Raw genomic sequence first — 26,737 nt, forward strand, 5'->3', positions numbered from 1 at the left:
TTACAATTTATCAATAAATGTTGATTATACCAGTCGGGTGATTTCCAATGTATTTTTAAAAAAATTGTTTAGGACACATCCATACATATATTATTTTTATTATTTATAAATTTATCTTTAGAAAATAACAAGATTAAAATTTTCCATGTTTTCCCCTTAATTTTTACTTCGAGAGCATAATGTAAGGAAGTATTGTAATCGAGTCCATTTGGCATCTTTTATGTTTTCGCAATATTTCATGACCCCGAAAGTACGAAAAAATAAGTTTCCCGTTTCCGTCTGTCTGTCTGTGTGCTTGCCTGTCTGCCTTCTATCCAGATTTTTTAGACAGATAATCCCCATTTATGAATCCGTGTTTAGTATTTACCTTAGAATCCAAACTTTTGTAAAAAAATTAAAATTGTATAACAATTTACAATTTAACTTAGAAATTGCAAAATCGGAAGCTTTGAAATCTTTTCATCCGTTCATGCCCCCCTCCCCAGGAACTGATGTTCGTCTTCCAATTTTGTCAACTAAATGGTATTTAAATATTAAAAATTGTAAATATATGACAATTTTTCGATTTTTTTTTTTGAATCTTCAATATTTTGGCTTTCCGATTTCTCGATTTCTCAATTTTTGGATATTTAAGTTTTGGGATTTTTCACTTTTTTCGTCGATTTTCAATTTTGCGATATTCCCGTGTTGGACTTTTTAAATTTTTCGATTCTGCAAGTGTTCGAATTCTCAATTTTTCATTTTTTGATATCCCAATTTTCCGATGTTTCAGTTTTATAATTTTTCAATCTTGCGATTTTTAAATTTTTCCATTTTTTAATTTTTGACGCTTTTTTTCAATTTTGCAGGTTTCTGATTTTTCAGTTTTATGATTGTTTCAACTACGATTTTTCGCCTTTTCGATTACTCGATTTTCTATTTTTTCCTTTCTCAGTTTTCGATTGTGAGTTTCGAGATTTTTCGATTTTAAAATTTTTCGATTTTTTCATTTTTGACCCTTCTAAATTTTTGATTTTTCGATTTCTCGAGTAATCGATTTTTTCGCCTCTTCGATTTTTCGATTTTTCATTTTTCGCTTTCTCAATTTTCGGTCGTGTCCTTTTTTCTTCTATTTTTCTAATTTTCGATATTTCACTCTTTCAATTTTAATTCCTCAATTTTTCGATTTTTTGATTTTTGATTTCTCGATTTTTTGTCTTCTCGATTTTTCAATTTTAAAATTTTTCAATTTTTCTATTCTTTAGTTTTCCATGTTGTAATTTTTCAGTTTTAAAAATTTTAGATTTTTAGATTTCTCGATTTTTCAGTTCTTCGATGTTTCTGTTTTTCAATTTTTCGATTTTTCCATTCATCGAGATTTCGATGTTTTGATGTTTCCATTGTTTAGTTTCTTAGTTTTTCAATTTTTCAATTTTTCGATTTAGTGATTTATCGATTTTTTTTAGTTGTAAATTTTTCAGTTTTTAATTTTTCGATTTTGGGCTATTTCGATTTCTCAACTTTTAGATTTTTCGACTTTTCCAATTCTTAATTTCTCGAGTTCGCTATTTTTCAGTTTTTCAATTTTTCAGGGTTTTGATTTTTCAGTTTTATGATTTTTCGACTTTTCGATTCCTCGATTTTTCGATTTCTCAATTTTTCGATGTTTCGGTTTTGAAATTTTTTAATTTTTCGTTTCAATTTTTCTTCGATTATTCGGTTTTTCTATATTACAGTTTTGAGATTTTCCAATACTTGATTCTCCGATTTTTCGATTTCCCGATTTTTTAATTTTTCGATTTTTCGGTTTTTAGATCCGTCAATTTTTCGATTTTTCGAGTTTTCCGTTTTTTGGCTTGTTCCCGATTTCTCAAGTTTTGGATCTTTAAGTTTTGGGATTTTTCAGTTTTTCGATTCTGCAAGTGATCTATTCGTTTTTTTTTTTATTTTTCGATTTCACAATTTTCCGATGTTTCAGTTTTACAATTTTTCAATTTTGCGATTTTTCAATTTATTGATTTATCGATTTTTTTTAGTTGTAAATTTTTCAGTTTTTAATTTTTCGATTTTGGGCTATTTCGATTTCTCAACTTTTAGATTTTTCGTTTTTTCCAATTCTTAATTTCTCGAGTTCGCTATTTTTCAGTTTTTCAAATTTTCAGGGTTTTGATTTTTCAGTTTTATGATTTTTCGACTTTTCGATTCCTCGATTTTTCGATTTCTCAATTTTTCGATGTTTCGGTTTTGAAATTTTTTAATTTTTCGATTCAATTTTTCTTCGATTATTCGGTTTTTCTATATTTCAGTTTTGGGATTTTCCAATACTTAATTCTCTGATTTTTCGATTTCTCAATTTTTTAATTTTTCGATTTTTTGGTTTCTAGATTCTTCAATTTTTCGAGTTTTCAATTTTTTAGCTTGTTCCCGATTTCTCAAGTTTTGGATCTTTAAGTTTTGGGATTTTTCAGTTTTTCGATTCTGCAAGTGATCCTCGTTTTTTTATTTTTCGATTTCCCAATTTTCCGATGTTTCAGTTTTACAATTTTTCAATTTTGCGATTAAATCTTTCGAAATTTAAATTTTTCGATTTTTTAATTTTTCGATTTTTCGGTTTTTAGATTTCTCAATTTTTCAATTGTTTTTGTTTTGAAATTCTTCAATTTTTCTTCAAATTTTCGATATCTCAGTTCTGGGATTTTTCAATATTTAGTTCCTCAATTTTTCGATTTTCATTTCTCGATTTTTTACTTTTTGGATTTTTGAATTTTTCGATTCAATTTTTACGTTTTAAGTTTTCAGTTTTTAAAATTTAAAATTTTTCCATTTCTCGATTATTCAGTTCTTGGATATTTCCATTTTTCAAATTTTTGATTTTTCAGTTTTTAGATTTCTCGATTTATCAAGATTTCGATGTTTGGATTTTTCGGTCGTTCAATTTCTCAGTTTTTCGATTTTCGATTTATTGGTTCAGACTTTTTTATTTTAAATTTTGCAACTTTTAAATTTTCGATTTTGAGTTATTTTGATTTCTCATTTTTTCTATTTTTAGACTTCTCGACTTTTGGAGTTCATGATTCTGGAGTTTTCGATTTTTCAGTTTTATGATTTTTGAAATTTTCGATTTTTCCACCACGATTTTTCGACTTTTCAATTCCTCGATTTTTGTTCTTTCGGTTTTGAAATTTTTCAAATTTTCAATTAAATTTTTCTTCAATTTTTCAGTTTTTTTATACACATTTCAATTTTTCAGTTTTTCTATATTTCAATTTTGAGGTTTTTCGGTATTTAATTCTGAAATTTTTCGATTTTCCGATTTTCAATTTTAAGATTTTTTCAATTTTTAGATTTTTTTTCGATTTTTTTGATATTTCGATTTCTCGACTTCAATTTTTTTATTCTTCGATTATTCGATATTTTAATTTTTCAATTTTTAAAACTCTAGATTTTTCAATTTCCCCATTTTTCAGTTCTTCGATATTTCCATTTTTCAATTTTTCGTTTTTTCAGTTTTTCGATTTTTCGATTTATCGTTTCATCGATTTTTTTGTTTTAAATTTTGCAACTTTTAATTTTTCGATTTTTTGACTTCTCGACTTTTGGAGTTCTCGATTTCTCGAGGTTTCGATTTTTCAATCCTTCAGTTCTTCAATTTTTCAGGTTTTTGATTTTACACTTTTATGATTTTTGAAATTTTCGATTTTTTGAACTACGATTTATCGATTTTGCGATTACTCAATTTTTAGTTTTTCGATTTGATAATTTTTAGATTTTTTAATTTTTCGATTTTTTTGAAGTTTCGATTTTTCGACTTCAATATCTCGATTCTTCGATGTTTCGATTTCTCGATTTCACTTTTTCGATTCTTCGATTTTCGACATTTTAATTTTTGAATTTTTAAAATTTCAGGAGTTTTAATTTCTCGATTTTTTTTTTTATGTTAAATTTTCAAACGTTTAATTTTTCGATTTTGGGCAATTTTGAGTTCTCATTTTTTGGTTTTTCGACTTCTCGACTTTTCGAGTTGTTGATTTCTCGAGTTTTCGAATTTTCAGTTTTTCAAATCTTCAAATTTTTCAGGTTTTTGCATTTCAGTTTTATGATTTTTATAATTTTCGATTTTTCTTCTTTCGGTGATGAAATGTTTCAATTTGTCTTCGATTTTTCAGTTTTTGGATATTCCAATTTTGAAAATTTTCAGTATTTAGGTAATTCCTCGATTTTTACTTTTTCGATTTTTCAATTTTTGAATTTTTTTGATGTTTCTATTTCTGGACTTTTCAAAGTATCGATTCTTCGATATGTTAATTTTTCAATTATTTTAATTTAAAATTTTTCAGTTATTCGATGTTTTAATTTAATCATATTTTGAAATTTTAGGTTTGTCAGTTCTTCATTATATTGATTTCTCGATTTTACGAATTTTCAATTTAAAATGTTTTAATTGTTCAGTTCTTAACTTTTCGATTTTTCGATTTTTGGCTATTTCGATTTCTAAATTTTTCCATTTTTCAACTCCTCGACTTTTGAGTTCTTGATTTCTCGATCTTTTGATGTTTCGTTTCTCCATTCATTATAAGCAATATTTTGCTTCTTGATAAAAATATCGATGTGTTAAAACAGAGAGATATTGAAATTCTGTAAACGCCATTGTTGTCAGCTTGAAAGGGAAAGCTTAATTTGGTACACTGCACAACTTATATTTTTAAATTACCACACAATATTTTTCTTAAAAACCGTCAGTCGTTTTCTGAATTGTCAATAAACAAATAGCTTTTATTGAGCCGTAAACTAAAAAATTTTGACATTTTCAAAGGGCAACAGAAAATCGCAATTCAGTTTTATAAAAAGTGGTTTCACATTCATAATTTGCCACTGTCTAAACCCGGAATTGAGGGGTCACAGTCCTTGGAGAAAACCCGCTTTGGGTCTCAATGGGCAGTTGTAAAAATCTAAATACCGGAAATCCGTTTAGGCCCAACATCTTCAAAGGATTAAAGCAAACAAGGATTATTCCGACATTTATCACAGGGGCCTTACCTCAGGTAAAATATCGTTGAAATTTGGAGACCCGTCAAGCGTACAACAAAATTTCAAGAAATTACGTTTCTAATATTAGCTTACACGTAGTTATTGTTCAATCTATAGTTAGTAAGTTTTCTATTTCCAAAAATAGTAAGTCTTAAATTATAAAAATCGATTCAAATAAAAAATGTAGAAGCTGTAGGAAACTAATTTCGTTTTCATTGATGTTAAAAAATGGCTCGTTGTGGCTACGGAAAAAACTGATTGTTTCCTTATCATATATGATTTCTTAAGGTTGTTACTACGCTGAAACAGAAAGTAAATATCGTCGAATTGTCCTTAAGAAACTAGAATTTCTTTTTTAGTTGTTTTAAAATATGTAGACTATCAAAAAAATTGTTTGATTACGTCATGGCATTAAAGCGGCATATAAAAATTTTGAAATTTGCTTATAAATGATATGTTAAACATATTTATAAGTACGTGATTTTCATAAATAAAAAAATAAAATAAATTTACGTACATAAATTTACATACATTTTAATTGGCGCAGTCGCGATGATAATAATAATAATAATAATTAATACTCATGATGAAATAAAAACAGTCCGGTCCTAAAACCCCACAATATTTGTTTATTTAGTGAAATTTAAAGTTATATTGTGCATTATGTAATCATTGTTATTCTACCCTACTAAACTCTTTTACATATCCCCAACTCATAAAACTAGCTCTTGACATGCTGCTCGATGCTATCGACTATCATTGGTAACTTCGGGGAAGCGATCAGGAAAATTATTAGCCCACCCCTATTTATTAATAGGACTCAAATACCCCGAAAAATCCGTCCTTCCGACCCAAACTTACGCCACGAAATTTACATGAGAACGTTTTTAACTCCAAAAATAGACCTCAAAGACATCCATCATCCCGAAACGAAAACAAGGTACGAAAACGTGCATTACATTTACAACACCCCATGTAACAACCATCAGTCATGTAAATACCACCCGAAATCAATAATTTTCTTGTATCGCCGTAATACACTCCAATTTTAGAAAGTAAATAACTATTGAAAAGTGACGTCGAGACGTCGGCAGTGACGTCATCGCCCGGTGGCGGCTACATTAATAGAACCCCGTCTATTTCGGGGCGGCATTCATCAAAATTGCAAGCGCCAACCTTCAAGAATTACCCCACACCTCCATAAATAAATAAATGTATAACCCGGCAACCTTCAACCACCCCCACAATAAACCCAAAGTCGCAAAAATCGCAAAAACAATCAACAACGTTTGTAGTCGTTGGGGTGGCGAAACGAGGGCCGCTCAACCCCTGGAAGTAAATTCTGTGCCGCGATCGCGTGACATGTGAAATTCACCTGTGGAAAACGTCTGGAAATTTATCGAACTTGTTTTCCCCGATTGGGTTTTGTCCCGGTCGCGTGCGGTTTTCAGTTGGAAGCTTTTCATCGTGAAAAACGCACACACTCGAGGCCGAGCTTTCGCGGTTTGTGAAAAAGTGACAAAGTCCGGAGGAGAGTCCGGGAGCGAAGGGCAGAGTTCAAGGTTGGTGCAAGGCGGTGCATTTCGCGGAACTGGGCTATGGTCGGTTTTTTGGTTGATGGAGTGGTGAAAAGGCGCCAGTTGGGCTGAATTCGTTAGCGTAATCCTTTCGGAGGTAGACGAACATAAAAACGTGCTGTGGACGGACTTCCGGTGTTGGATTTTTTCTTGGGATATCTATTAATAAATGGCTTTGTCAATAGTGTGTTATTATAAATGTTCGAGTTGGGAGCTGGTTGGGTCTGAAACGCGGGTTTTTATGGTTGTTATGGGTAATTGATGAGGGGAAACAATGTCAGCGATAAAGTGAATTCATAGTTAGCAGGAAGAGGTGGCTGTTTTGTTGGTTCGGACACTTTATGCGTTTTATGGCTGGAAAAGCGGCACCCTGTAAAGGGAATCTTAAGACAACATTTAAACGGGTTTTTATTTTCAGCAACCGAGATTTATGATTGGAAAAGGCATTATTTTTATTAATAAACAACGCTACAACATAAAATATTTACCATATTCCAGGTAATACCTGTTGATTAAATTTTGAATACAGCTCTGAAAATTCTAATAATTATGGAATGTATTTAGATTTATTGTTTCATCTTCAACTGGCTTTAACGTATGTATTTCTTATTATGGAACCTACCGTGGAATTTAGCCTTTATAGTGTGATCAGTATAAACTAAATATATCTTATTTTATAAAAGTTTTGATTTATTTTTGTTCGTAAAAATTCTTTGATAAATTATAAAAATCAAATTAGGGAAATATTTGGAAGCACAATTTTTTGACATAAATGAATTTTTGAGACGTCCTTAACTCTCTGAATTTTGTCATCAAGTTATGAAAGGTACGAAGAGATGAATTTAAATAGGCGATTTCACAATCTGTTTGTCTGACATCCGAAACTACCGGACCGATTATTGTCAAATTTGGTATGTATGTTAAGAATATCGTCTAGATAGTAAAACGTTGTACGTAGTTCATTTGTGGTTTAACTTTAAAATTGCAAACGTTTTAAGGATATTGGAAGCATGGTAATCTTTAATCAAAATTTATCCGTTCCCATCCCCAGGAATTGATGATGTCATCTGACAATTTTGTCGAATAAATGTTATTTAAATGTTAAAAAGTAACTTGATCCTGCGCTTGCGGTTTATGAGTCCGTGTTGCATTTTTAACGTATGGACATTGAAATTTTTGGAAAAAAAATCAAAATTGTGGATATAACAATTTTTTTAATTTTCGATTTCTCGACTTTTGAACTTTCGATTTACCAATTTTTCGATATTTCAGTTTTGGGACTCTTCGGTTTTCTCATTCTTCAATCTTTCATTCGATTTTCAATTTTTCATAATTTCAGTGTTGGGATTTTTAAATTTTTGGATTCTTCAATTACTCGATTCTTTATATTTTCGATTTCCCAATTTCTCGAATTTTCGATTTCTTTAGTTTTTGATGTATCGGTTTTTCGACGTTTAGGTCTTTGATTTTTCTATTTTTAAAATTTTTAATTTTCAACTTTTCTATTTTCAGTTTCTCGACTTTTCAATTTTTCGATTTGTCGATTTATCGAAATTTCATTATTTCAATTTTTTCATTGTTCGATTTTTCGATTTGACTATTTTTTTTTTAGTTTAAACTTTTTCACATTTGAACTTCGATTTTTCGATTTTAGCCTATTTCAATTTCTGAATTTTTCGAGTTTTTAACTTATCTATTTTTTGATTTCACTGGTTCGATTTGTCAATCATTTGATATTTAAGTTTTAGGAATTTTCAGTTTTTTCATTTTTCAAATGTTCGATATTTCAATTTCCCGATTACTTCATTTTTCCATATTAGACTACTAGGATTTTTCAGTTTTTCAATTCTTTAACTTATCGAATCTTCAAATTTTCGATTTCTCAATTTTTTACATTTTAAATCTTTTCGATTTCTTGTTTTTCACTTTTTCGATGTTTTAAACATTTAAATTTTTAAATTTTTATATTTATTGATTTCTCGATTTTTCGATTCTTCAGTTCTTCGATATTTCTATTTTTCGAATTTTTCAATTTTTCAGTTTTTTGAACTTACGATTTCTCGATTCTTCGATTTTTCAATTTCTCGGTTTCAGATTTTTCAGTTTTAAAATTTTTAATCATCAGCTTTTCGATTTTCTAGTTTTTCGTTTTTGCAATTTTTCGAATTCTCGATTTAGGAGATTTCAATGTTTCGATTTTTAAGTTTTAGGAATTTTCAGTTTTTTCGTTCTTCAATTTTTAGATTTTTCAATTTCCTGATTACTCAATTTTTCCATCTTTTAGTACTGGGATTTTTCAAATTGTTGATTCTTCAAATTTTCATTTTCTCAATTTGTCAATCAAACGATTTTTTGATTTTTCCAGTTCTCAATTTGTCGACTTTTTAATGTTTGGATTTTTCAGTTTTTCAGTTTTTCAATTTTTTCAATTTCTCAATTTACCAATTTCTTAACTTTTCGATGTTTCAATTTTTCAATTTAAAAAATTCCGATTCTTCAATTTTTCAATTTGTTTTTTTTTGCTTTTTCTGTTTTAATTTTTCAATTTTTTAAATTTTTAGTTTTCAATTTTTCGATTTTTTAGTTTTTCAATTTTTCAATTTTTAGATTTCTCGAAGTATCAATATTTCAATTTTACGATTTTTTGATTGTTCGATTTTTCGGTTCTTCAATTTTTCGATTAATGATTTGTTTTTATTTAAAACTTTTTCAATTTTCAACTTCGATTTTTCGATTTTGGCTATTTCGATTTCTCAATTTTTCGATTTATCAACTTCTAGATTTTTTGATTTCTCGATTTTCGGTTTTAAAATTTTTGAGATTTTTTGATTCTCCAATTTTATGACTTTTTAAATTTTACTTTTTTCGATATTTCACTTCTTCGATTTTACGATTTTCTTGACGTCTGAGCTTCTCGATTTTTAAAATTGTTCGACTTTTAGATTTCCCAATTTTTCGTCATTTCACTTTTAGAACTTTTCAATTCTTTCAGTTTTTCGATTCTTCAATTTTCAGTTTTTCGATTTTTAAATTTTGGATTTTCGATTTCTCGATTTCTAGGTTTTTCGATTTTTCGACTTTCCGATTTTTCGATTTTTAAATTTTAGATTTTTGAGTTTTTCAATTTTTCGATTTCCTGGTGTTTCGTTTTCGCGATTTTTCTAATTTCTCGATTTTTTAGTTTTAAAATTTTTGAAATTTCAGTTTTTGATTTTTTTAATTTTAATATTTTCACTTTTCCAATTTTACTATTTTTTGATGTTTCGATTTCTTGACGTCTCATTTTTTCGATTTTTAAAATTTTTTGACTTTTACATTTTTTGATTTCTCGATTTTTCGAGCTTTCGTTTCTCAATTTTTCAACATTTCAATTTTGCAAATTCATCAATTTCTGGATTTTCAATTTTTCGATTTTTTGGTGTTTTTTACTCTTTGGATTTTTCGGTTTTCAATTTTTAATTTCGATTTTTCGATTTTGGTCTATTTTGTTTTCTCACTTTTTCGGGTTTTCAACTTCTCGATTTTTTGGTTTCCCAATGTCTCGATCTTTTGCGGTTTTGATTTCTCGATGTTTCAGTTTTTGAATTTTTCGATGTTTCAATGTTTTGATTTTTCGATTTCTCGGTTTTTCGATTTTTCAACTTTTCTGATATTCGATTTTTCAATTGTTTTAACAATCTTTTTTTAGTTTAAACTTTTTCAATTTTTAACTTCGATTTTTCGATTTTGGTCTATTTGGATTTCTCGATTTTCGAGTTTTCAACTTCTGGATGTTTTAATTTCTCCATTTCTTGATCTTTTGATGCTTTGATTTCTCGATGTTTCAACTTTTCAGTTTTCCGATTTTTCAATTTTCCGATTTATGTATCAATTTTTCGATTTTTTAAATTTTGTATTTCCGATTTCTCGATTTCTTAGTTCTTCGATTTTTCGACTTTTCGATTTTTTGATATTTCGATTTCTTGACGTCTCGGTTTTTCGATTTTTAAAAATTTTCGACTTCGATTTTTAGATTTCTCGATTTTTCAAGCTTCCCGTTTCTCAATTTTTCAACATTTCAATGTTAGAAATTTTTAATTTCTGGATTTTCAATTTTTTGATATTTTAATTTTTCGATTTTTATTTAACGTTTCGGTTGCTTTTTCGACTTTTCGCGTATTCGATTTTCCAATTTTTGTCATTTCAGTTTTAGAATTTTTCAATTTCTTCATGTTTCAGTTTTTCGATTCCTCAATTTTCCGATTCTTCAATTTTTCGATTTTTAAAATTTTGTATTTTCGATTTCTGGGTCTCTCGGTTTTCCGATTTTTCGACTTTTCGATTTTTAAATTTTAGGTTTTAGAGTGTTTGAATTTTTCGATTTTTTGATGTTTTTCAATTTTCCGATTTTTCAATTTCTTCATGTTTCAGTTTTTCGATTCCTCAATTTTCCGATTCTTCAATTTTTCGATTTTAAAATTTTGTATTTTCGATTTCTGGGTTTCTCGGTTTTCCGATTTTTTGACTTTTCGATTTTTAAATTTTAGATTTCAGAGTGTTTAAATTTTTCGATTTTTTTATGTTTTTCAATTTTTCGATTCTTCAATTTTTTGATATTTTAGTTTTTCAATTTTTGAAATTTTAGGTTTTCGATTTCTCGATTTTTCGATTTTAATATTTTTGATTTTTCAGTTTTTTGATTACCCAATTTTGAGTTTTTAAATTTTACATTTTCAGATTTTTCATGTTTCGTTTTCTTGACGTCTCGGTTTTTCGATTTTAAAAATTTTTCAACATTTCAATTTTGGCAATTTTTCAATGTTTACATTGTGTAAATTTTCGATTTTTTGGTATTTCGATTGCTTGATCTTTGGATTTTTCGGTTTTTCGATTTTTTCAATTTTTGAATTTTCAATTATAAATTTTTAATTTTTTTTGTTGGGGTGCACTTAAGGGGTGAGGGAAGTTCTGCTCTGTCTAAATAACCTTCGACTATTTATTTTAGTGCACCCTTTGTAATGATAGTTACATCATTACATCATTACATTACATACATATTAATATTACATTTATGGCTCTGCTTCACACAATTTTTTTCTACTACTTTTATTTTTCCAAAATTCTTTACACGACAAGAGAATTTTGCTCCTAAAATATTTCAGTTTTTACTATATTTGAAATTTTGTCTGCTACTAACCAAATCAGTAATAGATTTTGATTGTGACTGATTTTGTTTTATTCAATTCCTAAGGACATCGTCGAATATCTTTAGTGATTGATTGGGTAATCTCAAAATTTTCCAGATTTTTTGAAAATTTTGCAAATGATATTCATAATGTCAGAATCCCATCAGTGTTCTGCTTTTGGCTTTATAAACATATTTATTTTTAGAAAGTATTTATCTTGTGAATCAAAAATCGTGAAAGTACTGACTTATAAATGATTTTTTTTATTTGAAAAATAAGTCAAAATTCCAACAAAATTGTCTCTGCAACTGACTATTTTAATAAATCGCAAAATTTTACAAACCACGTATAAATTTTGTTTTTTTTTTGTTTCTTTTTATTATTTCATTGTTTATTTTGGCTTATTCGGTCTGGATAATCTCAAAATTTTTCAGATTTTTCAAAAATTTCGCAGCTGGTGTACACGATGTCAAAACCCAACTAGTACTCTTTGAGCAGCATAAAGTGAAGTAGTTTTTTGCTCTACAGGTGTTTTGTTTTTGACTTTATTATTTATTGATTTTATAAATTTTATGTATTTTTTTTTCTTTCTAAATTTTATATTTTGTCTGATTTTTCAAAAATTTTTCAGTTTTTAAAAAAATTTCTCAGCTTGAGCAGCGTAAAATAAAATAATTGTTTGGTCTACAGAGTGTTCTGTTTTTGGCTTTACAAACATATTTAATTATAAATCAAAATTACTTCAAATAAATTAATTATTATTACTAGGTTGTCCTAACTAAGAAAAACGAACCACATTGCCAGTTTGAGTACACAATCTTCAAAATTTTAACAAACATTAATAAAGCTCGTTGCTTATATTAGACAATTAATTACGAAAACTATTTATTATCGTCGATATTATTTTCGTTTAAATCAAATTAAACCCGAAAATAATAGCCCAATTACCCGGCTCGTATTTCAGTTAAACAAATTTCACCATTGCGTGTACGTACGATTAAGCTCAAACCGCCGAAGTATAATTTAGATGAGTCAGCTGTCGCATTCGTTCGTTTTTCCAGACTTCCCGCTTCATGTGTCCGTATATTGATATTTCGAAAGCTTTTTTTGTGAGTACAGTTACCGTCGACGCGATTACCCAAGTGTGCCCTCATAATGACGGAGACTCCACGTGTGTTCTTGATAAATTATTCAGTTTTGTCAATAAATTATGCAAGGAAAGGGCGTTCCGGCGAGCATTAATTTGTATGCAGATGTCAAAAATGAATTTTCTGGGTCAAGAAATAAAATAATTTCCTCGGCGGTATCGAGTTTTCGCATGACGAAGGCAGTCGACCTCCGGAAGTTGGAGAATGTGGAAAAGATTCGTCGAGTTTTCGCTTTTCACGCATTTAGGATTGTTGTTGGGTTGTAATTAGTGCGCGCGAGTTCGGCGGCAACTGTGGTCTGTGTATTGCAGTGACGCATCGCGGATGCATGATTATTGAAACGCGTGAGGTATGTAAATGCATTTTTTGTTTTTTTTTTTTTTATTTTTGGAGTGCGACGTTCTCGTAGTAAGTGAACAATGCTCGTAAAGCAACAGCACAAATCGAAACATAAACTATTAACGCTTCAGTTGTATTTTTTGTGGTAATTAAGCATGTACGACTTTTTGTTTACCCGCACAGCTCGATAAGTCGTGATCGCGGCAACGATAAACATGCAATCCGCATTTTTAGAGAGCTAAAGTAATGAATTAATGACCTATGGTCACTAGTTCCATTTTCTTAGAATTCGTTGTGTATTAATAAATTTGGGCGTCAAAAATAGGCATGTAATAAGGTGCGACATGCCCAAAATCAAAGGGTAATTAAGCATGTTGACATATTAGATACTTCCTGAGCTAAGGCTACTTTTATGTTTTCTCGAAAAAGCTGTCTCCAGGTTCCATCTGTCTGTCTGTCTATTGTCTGTCCGAATTTTTTTAGATGGTAAAAAATTTATATTAGTAAATATTATTTCAGTTTTATAAAATAAGATAATCCTTGACATGTGGTTTATGAATCGCTGTTCATTTATCAATGCACTTATAGATATATGTATATTAAAATTAATTACACAGGGTGACTCAAAAATAAAAAATAAATGAGATAATTTCGTTTTCTTTGGTTTTTTCAATTTTTCAATTTGTCGCCTTCCAAATTTTTCAATTTTGCAATTTTTCTATATTACAATTTTTCATTTTTTGATTTTTCAGTTTCTCAGTTTTCAATTTTTCGAATTTTCGAATTTTCATTTCCTCAATTTTTCAAGTTTTTGATTTTTATTTTTCGTTTTCCCAATTTTTTTGAATTACTCCGTTTTTTCATTTTATTAATTTTTTGAATGTTTCTTTCGATTTTATAATTTTTTGTTTATTCAGTTTTTCCAATTTTCTTTGATTTTTAATTCCTCGATTTTCTAATTTTTAAATTTGTCAATTTCACAATATTTGGATTATCCGATTTTCCGATTTGTTTAATTTTCAATATTTCGATTTTACAGTATTTCGTTTTTTCGATTTTGTACTTTTTCGATTTTTAAATATCTCAATTTTTAATTTTTCGATTTTTCAAATTTTGGTTTCCTTAGTTTTTCAAGTTAATAATTTTTTTCATTTTCCCGATTTGTTAATTTTGTTTTGATCAACTCAAAATTTTTCGGTTTTTTAATTTCCTTTATGTTTTCAATGTTTCCTTTATATCATAATTTTTTGCTTTAATTTTTCAGTGTTTCTTTTGATTATATAATTTTTTGTTTATTCAATTTTCAAACTTTGATTTTTCAAATCCTCGATTTTCCAATTATTTTTCAAGTTCGCAATTTTTCTCAATGTGTCAATTTTATTATATTTCGTTTTTTCGCTTTTGTACTTTTTCGATTTTCAACTGTCTCAATTTTTAATTTTTTGATTTTCCAAATTTTCGTTTCCTCAATTTTTCAAGTTCTTAATCTTTCTATTTTCCCGATTTTTTTATTTTGACGCTGTCGAATTTATATCATAATTTTTTGCTTTATTTTTTCAGTGTTTCTTTTGATTTTATAATTTTTCATTTATTCAATTTTTACAATTTTCAATTTTTGATTTTTCAATTTCTCGATTGTTCAATTCCTGGATTTTCCACTTTTTAAATTTTTCAATTTCGCAGTTTTTGGATTTCTCAATTATCCGATTTTTGGGTTTCTATAATTTTCAGTGTTTCAATTTTATAACATTTCGTTTTTTCGATTTTACACTTTTTCGATTTTTAAGTTTCTCAATTAAATTTTTAATTTTCCGATTTTTTAAATCTTCGTTTCCTCAATGTTGCAAGTTCTTGCTTTTTCTTTTTCATTTTCCCGATTTTTTCAACTTTATATCACAACTTTTCCTTTTTTCATTTTCTTTATTTTTTCAATGTTTCTTTTGATTTTATAATTTTTCGTTTAGTCAATTTTTACAATTTTCAAAGTTTGATTTTTCAATTCCTCGATTTTTCATTTTGTGGATTTCCCGATTTTTAATTTTGATTTTCTCGAGTTTATATCAGTTTTTCGTTTTCTCATTTCCTTTATTTTTTCAATGTTTCTTTTGATTTTATAATTTTTTGTTTATTCAATTTTTCCATTTTTCGGTTTTCAGTTTTTCAATTTCTCAATTTTCCAATTTTAAAATTGTTCAATTTCGCAATTTTTGGATTTCTCAATTATCCTATTTTTGGGTTTTTAATTTTGAGTATTTCCATTTTACGTTATATCGTCTTTCGATTTTGCACTTTTTCAATTTTTAAGTTTCTCAAATAAATTTTTAATTTTCCGTTTTTTTAAATCTTCGTTTCCTCAATGTTTCAAGTTCTTGCGTTTTCTTTTTCATTTTCCCGTTTTTCTCAACTTATTATCACAATTTTTCGTTTTTTTATTTCCTTTATTTTTTCAATGTTTCTTTTGATTGTATAATTTTTCGTTTATTCGATTTTTACAATTTTCAAAATTTGATTTTTCAATTCCTCGATTTTTCATTTTCTGGGTTTTCCGATTTTTAATTTTGATTTTCTCGAGTATATATCAGTTTTTCGTTTTCTCATTTTCTTTATTTTTTCAATGTTTCTTTTGATTTTATATTTTTTTGTTTATTCAATTTTTCCATTTTTCGGTCTTCAATTTTTTAATTCCTCAATTGTCCAATTTTAAAATTATTCAATTTCGCAATTTTTGGATTTTTCAATTATCCTATTTTTGGATTTTTAATTTTGAGTATTTCCATTTGACGTTATATCGTTTTTTAGATTTTGCACTTTTTCGATTTTTAAGTTTCTCAATTAAATTTTTAATTTTCCGTTTTTAAAATCTTCGTTTCCTCAATGTTTCTAGTTCTTGAGTTTTCTTTTTCATTTTCCCGTTTTTCTCAACTTTTCATCACAATTTTTCGTTTTTTCATTTCCTTTATTTTTTCAATGTTTCTTTTGATTTTATAATTTTTCGTTTATTCGATTTTTACAATTTTCAAACTTTGATTTTTCAATTCCTCGATTTTTCATTTTTTGGGTTTCCCGATTTTTCATTTTGATTTTCTCGAGTATATATCAGTTTTTCGTTTTCTCATTTCCTTTATTTTTTCAATGTTTCTTTTGATTTTATAATTTTTTATTTATTCAATTTTTCAAATTTTCGGTCTTCAATTTTTCAATTCCTCAATTTTCCAGTTTTAAAATTTTTCAATTTCGCAATTTTTGGATTTATCAATTATCCTATTTTTGGGTTTTTTAATTTTGAGTATTTCCATTTTACGTTATATCGTTTTTTCGATTTTATACTTTTTCGATTTTTAAGTTTCTCAATTAAATTTTTAATTTTCCCTTTTTTAAAATCTTCGTTTTCTTAATGTTTCAAGTTCTTGCGTTTTCTTTTTCATTTTCCCGTTTTTCTCAACTTTATATCACAATTTTTCGTTTTTTCATTTCCTGTATTTTTTCAATGTTTCTTTTGATTTTATAATTTTTCGTTTATTGGATTTTTACAATTTTCAAACTTTGATTTTTCAATTCCTCGATTTTTCACATTCTGGGTTTCCCGATTTTGAATTTTGATTTTCTCGAGTTTTCTCATTTTCTTTATTTTTTCAATGTTTCTTTTGATTTTATAATTTTCTGTGTATTCGATGTTTCTAATTTTCGGTCTTTGATTTTTCATTTCCTCAATTTTCCAATTTTAAAATTGTTCAATTTCCCAATTTTTGGATTTCTCAATTATCCGATTTTTCGGTTTTTTAATTTTGAGTATTTCCATTTTACAATATATTGTTTTTTCGATTTTGTACTTTTTCGATTTTTAAGTTTCTCAATTTTTAATTTTTCTATTTTTCAAATTTTCATTTCATCAATGTTTCAGGTTCTTGATTTTTATTTTACGTTTTCCCAATTTTTTAATTTTTATTTTCTCGATTTAACGTATATCAGTTTTTTGTCTTGTCATTTCCTTTAATTTTTCAATGTTTTTTTTGATTTTATAATTTTTCGTGTATTTAATTGGTCCAATTTTCAATCTTTGATTTTTCATTTTCTCAATTTTTGGATTTCTCAAATATCGGATTTTCCGATTTCTTTAATTTTCAGTATTCCGATTTTACAATTTCTCAAATTCTTGATTTCCAGTCTTAGACTTTTCAAAATTTTGATTTTATTCTTTTTGGTTTTTCATTTTTGATTTTTCAGTCGTACAATTTTGTAATTCTTCCATTTTTTTGATTCGAAAAGTTGAAAAATCGAAAAATTGATAATCGAAAAACTAAAAAATCGGAAAAAATTGAAAAATCGAAAAACTGAAAAAACGAGAAATTGGAAAATCGAAAAAGTGGAAAACCGAAAACTTGAATAAACCAAAAATTCAAAAATTTCACATCGAGAGATGAAATGATGAAAAAAAGATAAATCAGAACTTTGAAAAACCGAAAAGCTAAAAAAACAAAGAAAGGAAAACTCCAAACGAAAAATTGCAAGTCAAAAAATTGAAGAAATGAAAAATTGAAAATCGAAAAATTTCAAAATCTAAAAACTGAAACTTGCAAAAGTTGGGAAATACTGAAAAATTTTAAAAGTAAAAACTCGAAGATTATCCTAAAATTGAAGAAACACAAAAAAACTGGAAGATTGAAAACACTAAAATTCAAAAAACAAAAAATTATAAAAACGGAACATTGAAAAATCGAAAAACTAAAATCGGAGAAAATTGAAAAATCGAAAGAGTAAAAAATTCAAATCGATGAAATGAAAAAACGCAAAATTACAAAATTTAAAAGTTGAAAAACCGAAAAATTGCAAATTGAAAAATTGAAAGAACAAAAAATGTAAAAATTTTACATTGAAAGATGAGATGAAGAAAAAAAGAAACAACTATAAATGAGAATTTTGGAAAACCAAAAAACTAAAAAAATAAAGAATGTAAAAATCCAAACGATAAATTGCAAATCAAAAAAAAGAAGAAATGAAAAATTGAAAATCGAAAAATTGCAAAATCTAAAAACTGAAAGTTTGCAAAAGTTGGGAAATCGAAATACCGAATCATTTAAAAATAAAAACTCGAAGATTTATCCTAAAATTGAAGAAACACAAAAAAACTGGAAGACTGAAAAAATTGAAATTCAAAAAACGAAAAATTATAAAACCGGAACATTGAAAATTCGAAAAACTAGAAAATCGGAAAAAATTAAAAAATCGAAAGAGTAAAAAATGCAAATCGATGAACTGAAAAAACGCAAAATTACAAAATTTAAAATTTGAAAAAACCGAAATACTGCAAATTGAAAAATTGAAAGAACCAAAAATTTCACATCGAAAGATGAGATGAAGAAAAAAATTGAAGAAAAGGAAAATTGAAAAATCGAAAAACTGTAAAATTTAAAAATTGAAAGATCGCAAAAGTTGGGAAATCGAAATATGTAGGTACTGGAGAATTTAAAAACCAAAAAATCAGAAAAAATTGAAAAAACGTGCCTTCAATTTCTCTAATTTTCAATCTTTGACTTTTCAGTTCCCCGATTTTCAAATATTTAAAAATATCTCAATTTCCCAATTTTTGGGATTCTTAATTTTTGCAATTTCCTTGATTTTCAGTATTTCGATTTTACAATTTTTCAAATTCTTGATTTCCAATTTTGGATTTTTTAAAGTTTTCATTTTTTCTTTTTCGTGTTTTTGTTTTTCAGTTTTTAATCTTACAATTTTTCCATTTTCCATTTTTTTATTCCAAAAGTTGAAAAATCGAAAAATTAATAGTCGAAAAACTGAAAACCAGGGAAATTGCAAATTCGAAGATGTGGAAAATCGAAAAATTGCAAATCGAAGAACTGAAGAAAAGAAAAATTGAAACAATAAAAACTAAAAATCGAGAAACTTAAAAATCGGAAAATTGGAAAGAAGAAAAAGCGAATCGAATCGAAAATTGTAAAGTCAAAACACTAATATTGAAAGATCGAAAAATTGAAAAATTAATTATCGAGAAATTTAAAAATTAAAAATCGATAAACGTTTTAAAATCCAATAATTGTAAGACGGAAAAATTCCAAGATCGTAAAATTGAAAAAGTGAAAAAGTTTTAAAATTATAATTATTTTTACATTTTTAAAATGAAAAACTAGAAAAATTGGAAATCAAAAACTGAAGAAACGAAAAATTGGAAAATCAAGAAACTGAAAAATGTAAAACTGAAAAAACGGAAAAATTAAATAATTTAAAAGTTGAAAACCCGAAAAATTGTAAAACGAAAAATTGAAAAAAAATTAAAAATTTCAAATGATGAAAAAAAAAAGCAAGTCAAAAATCGAAACGAAAAATTGCAAAAGCTAAAAACTGAAAGATCGCAGAAGTTGGAAAATCGAAATACTGAAAAATTCAAAATCAAAAACCGGAAGATTTACAAAATTATATAATCGGAACATTGAAAAATGGAAAAACTAAAAACCGAAAAATTGCAAATTGAAAAATTGAAAGAACTAAATATTCAAATATTTCATATCGAAAAATGAGATGATGAAAAATGAAAAATTTATAATTTGCGATAGTTGTCCGCCTCTTGAACGTAGTATATGATTAGAAGACTAAATGGTTGTAGTTATTTTGCGACATGTTTCGACTTTATTTAATGTCATCATCAGGTTATGTATATGTTTAACAAACTAGTAACATGGAAATTAACACTTGCAAGAATACAATGACAAAATTAAAATTAAAATATCCGAGATTAATACAAAAATGAAAAATATATAGGTCAGAACTTCGAAAGCTGAGAACTTAAAAAAATCAAGAACATAAAAATCGGAACCAAAAATTTGCAAATCCAAAAAATGAAGAAAAGAAAATTTGAAAAATCGAAAAATTGCAAAATCTAAAAACTGAAACATCGCAAAAGTTGGTAAATCGAAATACTGAAAAATTTAAAAACTAAAAAATCACAAAAAATTTAAAAATCCAAAGAGTGAAAAACAAGGCATTGCAAAATCGAAAAAGTGAAAAATACAAATCAATGAACTGAAAAAACGCAAAATTGAAAAACTAAAATCGAGAAACTTAAAAAATCGAAAAAATTAATGAATCAAAAAATTGGAAAAAAGAAAAATCGAATGAATGAAAAAGTTTAAAAATGCAATAATTGAAAAAGTGAAGAATGTTAAAAATTATAGTTATTATCACATATTTAAAATGAGAACTAGAAAAATTGCAGATCAAAAATTGAAGAAACGAAAAATTAGAAACCGAAAAATCGCAAATCGACGTCAAGTCAATAAAAGCTGCTAAAGTGTTATTTACGCCACTGGTTTTTAACTTTATAGAGGTTATTATAAGAAAACAAAAATCGCAAAAATGTTTTAAAAGTTTTCAAAGAAATGGTGTTTGTTGGGTTCAGGGGCGAATAACCTTCGACCAATCTTATTTTAATGGTACTGTATTTTTATGGTACTGTGTGTGCAAACACATTTTGTCTAGGGTGCGTTCAAAAGCTGGAAGCGTTTCATAATTCAGGCACTAGAAAGCTTTGGTATTGTTCGAGCATAACTATTTATTACCCTAACCGAATTCGCAAGGGTTTTCTGTAAACACGAATTTACAATAATTAGGAAACACTACAACTTCCGGTGGATTTATTACCTGCGTACCGACGCTTAAATTTTATTGCTTTTATTGTAGGATTTGTGAAGCATAAAAGATCAAACCTTCCGAAATTGTTGCAGCTTAGTAGCCAATAAATCCACTACCGTGGCGAATTCATTGACGGTTATTGGACTTCTGTCCAACACGATTTCGAATTTCTCAGGCGTTGCTCGAAACTGTTAATAAGGCAATAGGTCGTAAAATAACGGATTCAGAGAATTCTGAAATTTAAAACTATTATTTATGAAACGATTGGCAATTTCCGCTATTTTTTTGTCTTTCTTAGAGAAAACAACAATAAAGCAATAAAATATTGGAGGCCTTATCCCAGACTGTGGAAGAACGTTATATCATGTTTCAGTTGAGTCTCCAAATGTGTCTTATCGACAAAGTATTAATAAACATCTCACACTTCATAATAATTTACGATAACCGAGAAAGCGTTATAACGTGAAGATAATTTGTCGTAATAAAGCGGTTCGTTGCAATTCTCGTTTTATACAAACAAACCGTGATAAATTGTCGGGACGGATTTATTTATATAAGCTTTAATTTGACGGTTCAAAAAAACACTCTTTACATGTCGCTGATAAATACCGTGATAGAGGTTAACGTAATTATAATCAAAAGTTTTTAGCAGATCGAAGACGAGCTCTGACTTCGTCTCGAATCAGGATTTTTGAAAAACAGGATTAAAAAAAAATCCGATGTATTTAACTTGAAAACATGTAAAGAATCGCTTATATTTTGTTTGAGTTTTCATGTTCCGATTAAATAAAGTGCGCCACGCAATGCGTGTTTTGTGTTCCCTTCAATCGGGCCTTTTATGAATAAGTGTGGAATGTTAGTCGGTAAAAATGCGCTTTTATATATATTTTGTAGTTTAAGAGGGTAAATATTTAAGTCAAGTTCAAAGTAAAGATTTAACGTATTAAAATTATTCTAATGATTTGCGAAATTTCAGGATTTTTAGAGTTTTGGGTGGTAAATGCTATTTATATTTTATAAAATAACATAGTCTTGTATTTGTAGGTTATGAATCTGCCTTCATTGTTTACCCTAGGCATTCAAATTGTATAATAAAAATGAAGGTTGTGGGTTCTATCCCTCATGGTCCACTTTTTTTACATTGTGTGTTATCTGTATTTTCAAAATTATACAGGTTATCATAAAATAAGTAAAATTTCACAAAATATTTGTTTTTAATTTCCGAACAATTTTATAAATATTTCGAAGATGTATTATCATAAAATGGTTGGAGTTTTCAAAAAATTAAAGGCGAAATAAAATTATAATTTTAAAAAATGTTCACTTTTTCAATTTGCGATTTTTGAATTTTTGCATTTTTCAATTATTGGATTTTAAAACTTTTTCATTTATTCGGTTTTTAAATTTTTATCTGAAAAATTTAGATTTTTTAAAAATTGCCTAAAAATCCTAAAAAAATTGTGGGATCTTGACGAGCTGATTCGAAAATCATTAACTATTAATAGGGGCAGACAAACATTTTCAAAAAAATTTTGTTTGGAAATGAAATTTTTTTACAAAAATTCGATTACATATTGTCATTTTTCATTTTATCGATTCTGGAAAAACGGTTGCAATTTTCAAAGAAATCAAACCGAAAATAACTTCTACAAATCGAACTTTAGAAGAAAATGTCTTTAGGTAATTTTCGAAGGGTCTTCGATAAATGATCAAAAAATTCATACATAATGAAAAAGTGAGATTTTTAAAAATCCTCGAAAAAATCTACTCATATGAAATAGATCTCGATGAGTGGATTAGAAAAACATAAACTCTTGATAGTTCCGGACAAAGTTTTCCAAAAAAATTCGGTTTGTAATGGACATTTTGAAAATATTTAGAAAATTGCGATTTTCATGTTATCGATTCTGGGAAAATGGTTGGATTTTCGAAGAAATTAAACCAAAAATAACTCGAAATCCACGGAAAATGTCTTTCGGTGATTTACGAAGTGTTCGAAAAATGGTCAAAAAATTAAAATAAAAAAGGAGATTTTTAAAAATCGCTTAAAAATCATGATAAAACTAGGATATAAATATCTCGACGAGCTAATTAAAAAAAAAGACCTGAAATGATGCCATAGTTTTCGAAAAATCCGATTTGAAAATGATATTTTCAAAATATTTCCAAAATTGTGATGTTTCATTTTATTGATTTTGGAAAAATTGTGAGAATTTTCGATGAAATGAGGCCGAAGTTTTTTATTTCCTGTATTTTTTAATTTTTCGTTTCTTCAGTTTTACGACGTGACAAAACTATTCGAGTTTTCATTAATTTTTTGGGTTTTTCGATTTATCAAATTTTCATTTCAGCTTTTCTTTTTTTATTTTTTCAATTTTTTGGATTTTCAGTGTTCTGATTTTGTAATTTTTCTTTTCTTCATTGTAAAATTTTTCACTTTTTGGATTTTTCATATTTTCGATGAGTGGATTACAAAATCAAAAACTCTTGATAGTTCCGGATAAAGTTTTCCAAAAAAAATCGGTTTGTAATGAACATTTTGAAAATATTTTGAAAATTGCGATTTTCATGTTATCGATTCTGAAAAAATGGTTGGATTTTCAAAGAAATTAAACCAAAAATAACTCGAAATCCACGGAAAATGTCTTTCGGTGATTCACGAAGTGTTCGAAAAATGGTCAAAAAATTAAAATAAAAAATGAGATTTTTAAAAATCGCTTAAAAATCATGATAAAACTAGGATATAAATATCTCGACGAGCTAATTAAAAAAAAAGACGTGAAATGATGCCATAGTTTTCGAAAAATCCGATTTGAAAATGATATTTTCAAAATATTTCCAAAATTGTGATGTTTCATTTTATTGATTTTGGAAAAATTGTGGGAATTTTCAATGAAATGAAGTCGAAGTTTTTTATTTCCTGTATTTTTTAATTTTTCGTTTCTTCAGTTTTACGTGACGAAACTATTCGAGTTTTCATTAATTTTTTGGGTTTTTCGATTTCTCAAATTTTCATTTCAGCTTTTCTTTTTTTATTTTTTCAATTTTCTGAATTTTCAGTGTTCTGATTTTGTAATTTTTCTTTTCTTCAATGTGAAATTTTTCAATTTTTGGATTTTTCAAATTTTTGGATTTTCGATGAGTGAATTAGAAAAACAAACTCTTAATAGTTCCGGACAAAGTTTTTCAAAAAAATTCGGTTTGTAATGACATTTTGAAAATATTTTGAAAATTGTGATTTTTCATGTTATCGATTCTGGAAAAATGGTTGGATTTTCGAAGAAATTAAACCAAAAATAACTCGGAATCCACGGAAAATGTCTTTTGGTGATTTACGAAGTGTTCGAAAAATGGTCAAAAAATTAAAAAAAAAATGAAATTTTTAAAAATCGCTTAAAAATCATGATAAAACTAGGATATAAATATCTCGACGAGCTAATTAAAAAAAAAGATGTGAAATGATGCCATAGTTTTCGAAAAATCCGATTTGAAAATGATATTTTCAAAATATTTCCAAAATTGTGATGTTTCATTTTATTGATTTTGGGAAAATTGTGAGAATTTTCGATGAAATGAAGCCGAAGTTTTTTATTTCCTGTATTTTTTAATTTTTCGTTTCTTCAGTTTTACGACATGACGAAACTATTCGAGTTTTCATTAATTTTTTGGGTTTTTCGATTTCTCAAATTTTCATTTCAGCTTTTCTTTTTTTATTTTTTCAATTTTCTGGATTTTCAGTGTTCTGATTTTGTAATTTTTCTTTTCTTCATTGTAAAATTTTTCACTTTTTGGATTTTTCATATTTTCGATTTTCGATGAGTGGATTACAAAATCAAAAACTCTTGATAGTTCCGGATAAAGTTTTCCAAAAAAAATCGGTTTGTAATGAACATTTTGAAAATATTTTGAAAATTGCGATTTTCATGTTATCGATTCTGAAAAAATGGTTGGATTTTCAAAGAAATTAAACCAAAAATAACTCGGAATCCACGGAAAATGTCTTTCGGTGATTTACGAAGTGTTCGAAAAATGGTCAAAAAATTAAAATAAAAAATGAGATTTTTAAAAATCGCTTAAAAATCATGATAAAACTAGGATATAAATATCTCGACGAGCTAATTAAATAAAAAGAGGTGAAATGATGCCATAGTTTTCGAAAAATCCGATTTGAAAATGATATTTTCAAAATATTTCCAAAATTGTGAAGTTTCATTTTATTGATTTTGGAAAAATTGTGGGAATTTTCGATGAATTGAAGTCGAAGTTTATTTCCTGTATTTTTTAATTTTTCGTTTCTTCAGTTTTACGACGTGACGAAACTATTCGAGTTTTCATTAATTTTTTGGGTTTTTCGATTTCTCAAATTTTCATTTCAGCTTTTCTTTTTTTATTTTTTCAATTTTCTGGATTTTCAGTGTTCTGATTTTGCAATTTTTCTTTTCTTCAATGTGAAATTTTTCAATTTTTGGATTTTTCAAATTTTCTATTTTCGATGAGTGGATTAGAAAAACAAATTCTTAATAGTTACGGACAAAGTTTTCCAAAAAAAAAATTCGGTTTGTAATGGACATTTTGAAAATATTTTGAAAATTGCGTTCTTTCATGTTATCGATTCTGGAAAAATGGTTGGATTTTCGAAGAAATTAAACAAAAAATAACTCGGAATCCACGGAAAATGTCTCTTGCATTTTTCATTTTATCTGTCCTGGAAAAATAGTGGAAATTTAAATGAAATGAAACCAAAAATATTTGGTAAAAGTTGAAATCTGCAAGAAAATGTCTTTTAGTAATTTGAAAAATATTCTAAAAATGGTCACAAAATTGAAACGGATCAAGATTTTCAAAAAAATCGGATTATATGTTGAAACTTTCAAAGGAATAAAGCTGAAAATAATTTGTACAAGTCGAAATCTACTTGCCTAAAGATCTTCAAAAAACTAGATCTCGACGAGCTGATTTAAAAAAAATAACTTAGAAATTCGAATATTTTCGAAAAATTTGGTTTTAAAATGAAATTCTATAAATATTGTCATTCGTCATTTTATCATGTTTTTAAAATTGTTTAAATTTTGGAAGAAACGAAGCCGAAAGTAATTTCATGTGTTTCAATCATTTTCAAAAAGTCACACAAAAAAATGAAAATTAAAAAATCCGTAATGATTTGATTTAATATTGGAAAATTAAAAAAAATAGAATCAGTTTCTTAATCATTGTGGATTTTTCTTCCCTTTAATTATGTTTGCTTGGCGATTTATTTACGTAGAATCCGAAAATGCAGATTTGCCATTTCCTTGGTCTTTAACTGTTAGGTGTATGTATATTTAATTAGGTAGATAACTTCCGAAATTCCAGATCAATACATAAAGCTTTATTGTAGCTTTTTAATTAAGCATATCGTGACGATTTGCTTTCTACTAAGTTCTCGAACTAGCTCACCAGAGATGAATAATAAATATAAAGAGCTTTAACGAATAATACGTCAATAATAAATACGGTAAAAAAAACTGGGTCTAATCCATACTTAGCACTCAAATACCAGAAAATAACCCTTCATTACTTCCTCAATCACCCAAAATTACGCACCAAGCTCAAGCATTAAACCCGACGAAAACGAACCAACAAACCCCGCGATTTGCTTATCCACCCCTCCCATTTTTTTCGTTTCATTTCGGCGTCGTGGCCCACTTTTTTAGGTGAAAGTGCATTAACCCGTCAACTTTCGTCGCTCGTCATTTATTAAACACACTATTTATTAGGTTCATTTCCACACTCGTAGTATCATAATCCATACCTTCAATCAACAATTCACCCATTTAGCGTCGAACTGTGGTTATTAATAATTCAAAATTCAGACCAA

At 27.3% G+C, this 26,737-nt stretch overlaps 1 protein-coding gene across 1 annotated transcript in view; it reads left to right on the top strand.

The window, feature by feature from the left end:
- Positions 1-26,737, top strand: part of LOC135131748 (cyclin-dependent kinase-like 4) — a gene marked incomplete at its 3' end in the record, with an annotated part of 69,396 nt that overhangs the window by 23,862 nt on the left and 18,797 nt on the right. The window lies entirely within an intron of this gene.

Source organism: Zophobas morio, unplaced genomic scaffold (genome assembly GCF_036711695.1).
Source record: "Zophobas morio isolate AGI-343-1 ecotype UQ-CSIRO unplaced genomic scaffold, CSIRO_AGI_Zmor_V1 ptg000021l, whole genome shotgun sequence".
NCBI lineage: Eukaryota > Metazoa > Arthropoda > Insecta > Coleoptera > Tenebrionidae > Zophobas > Zophobas morio.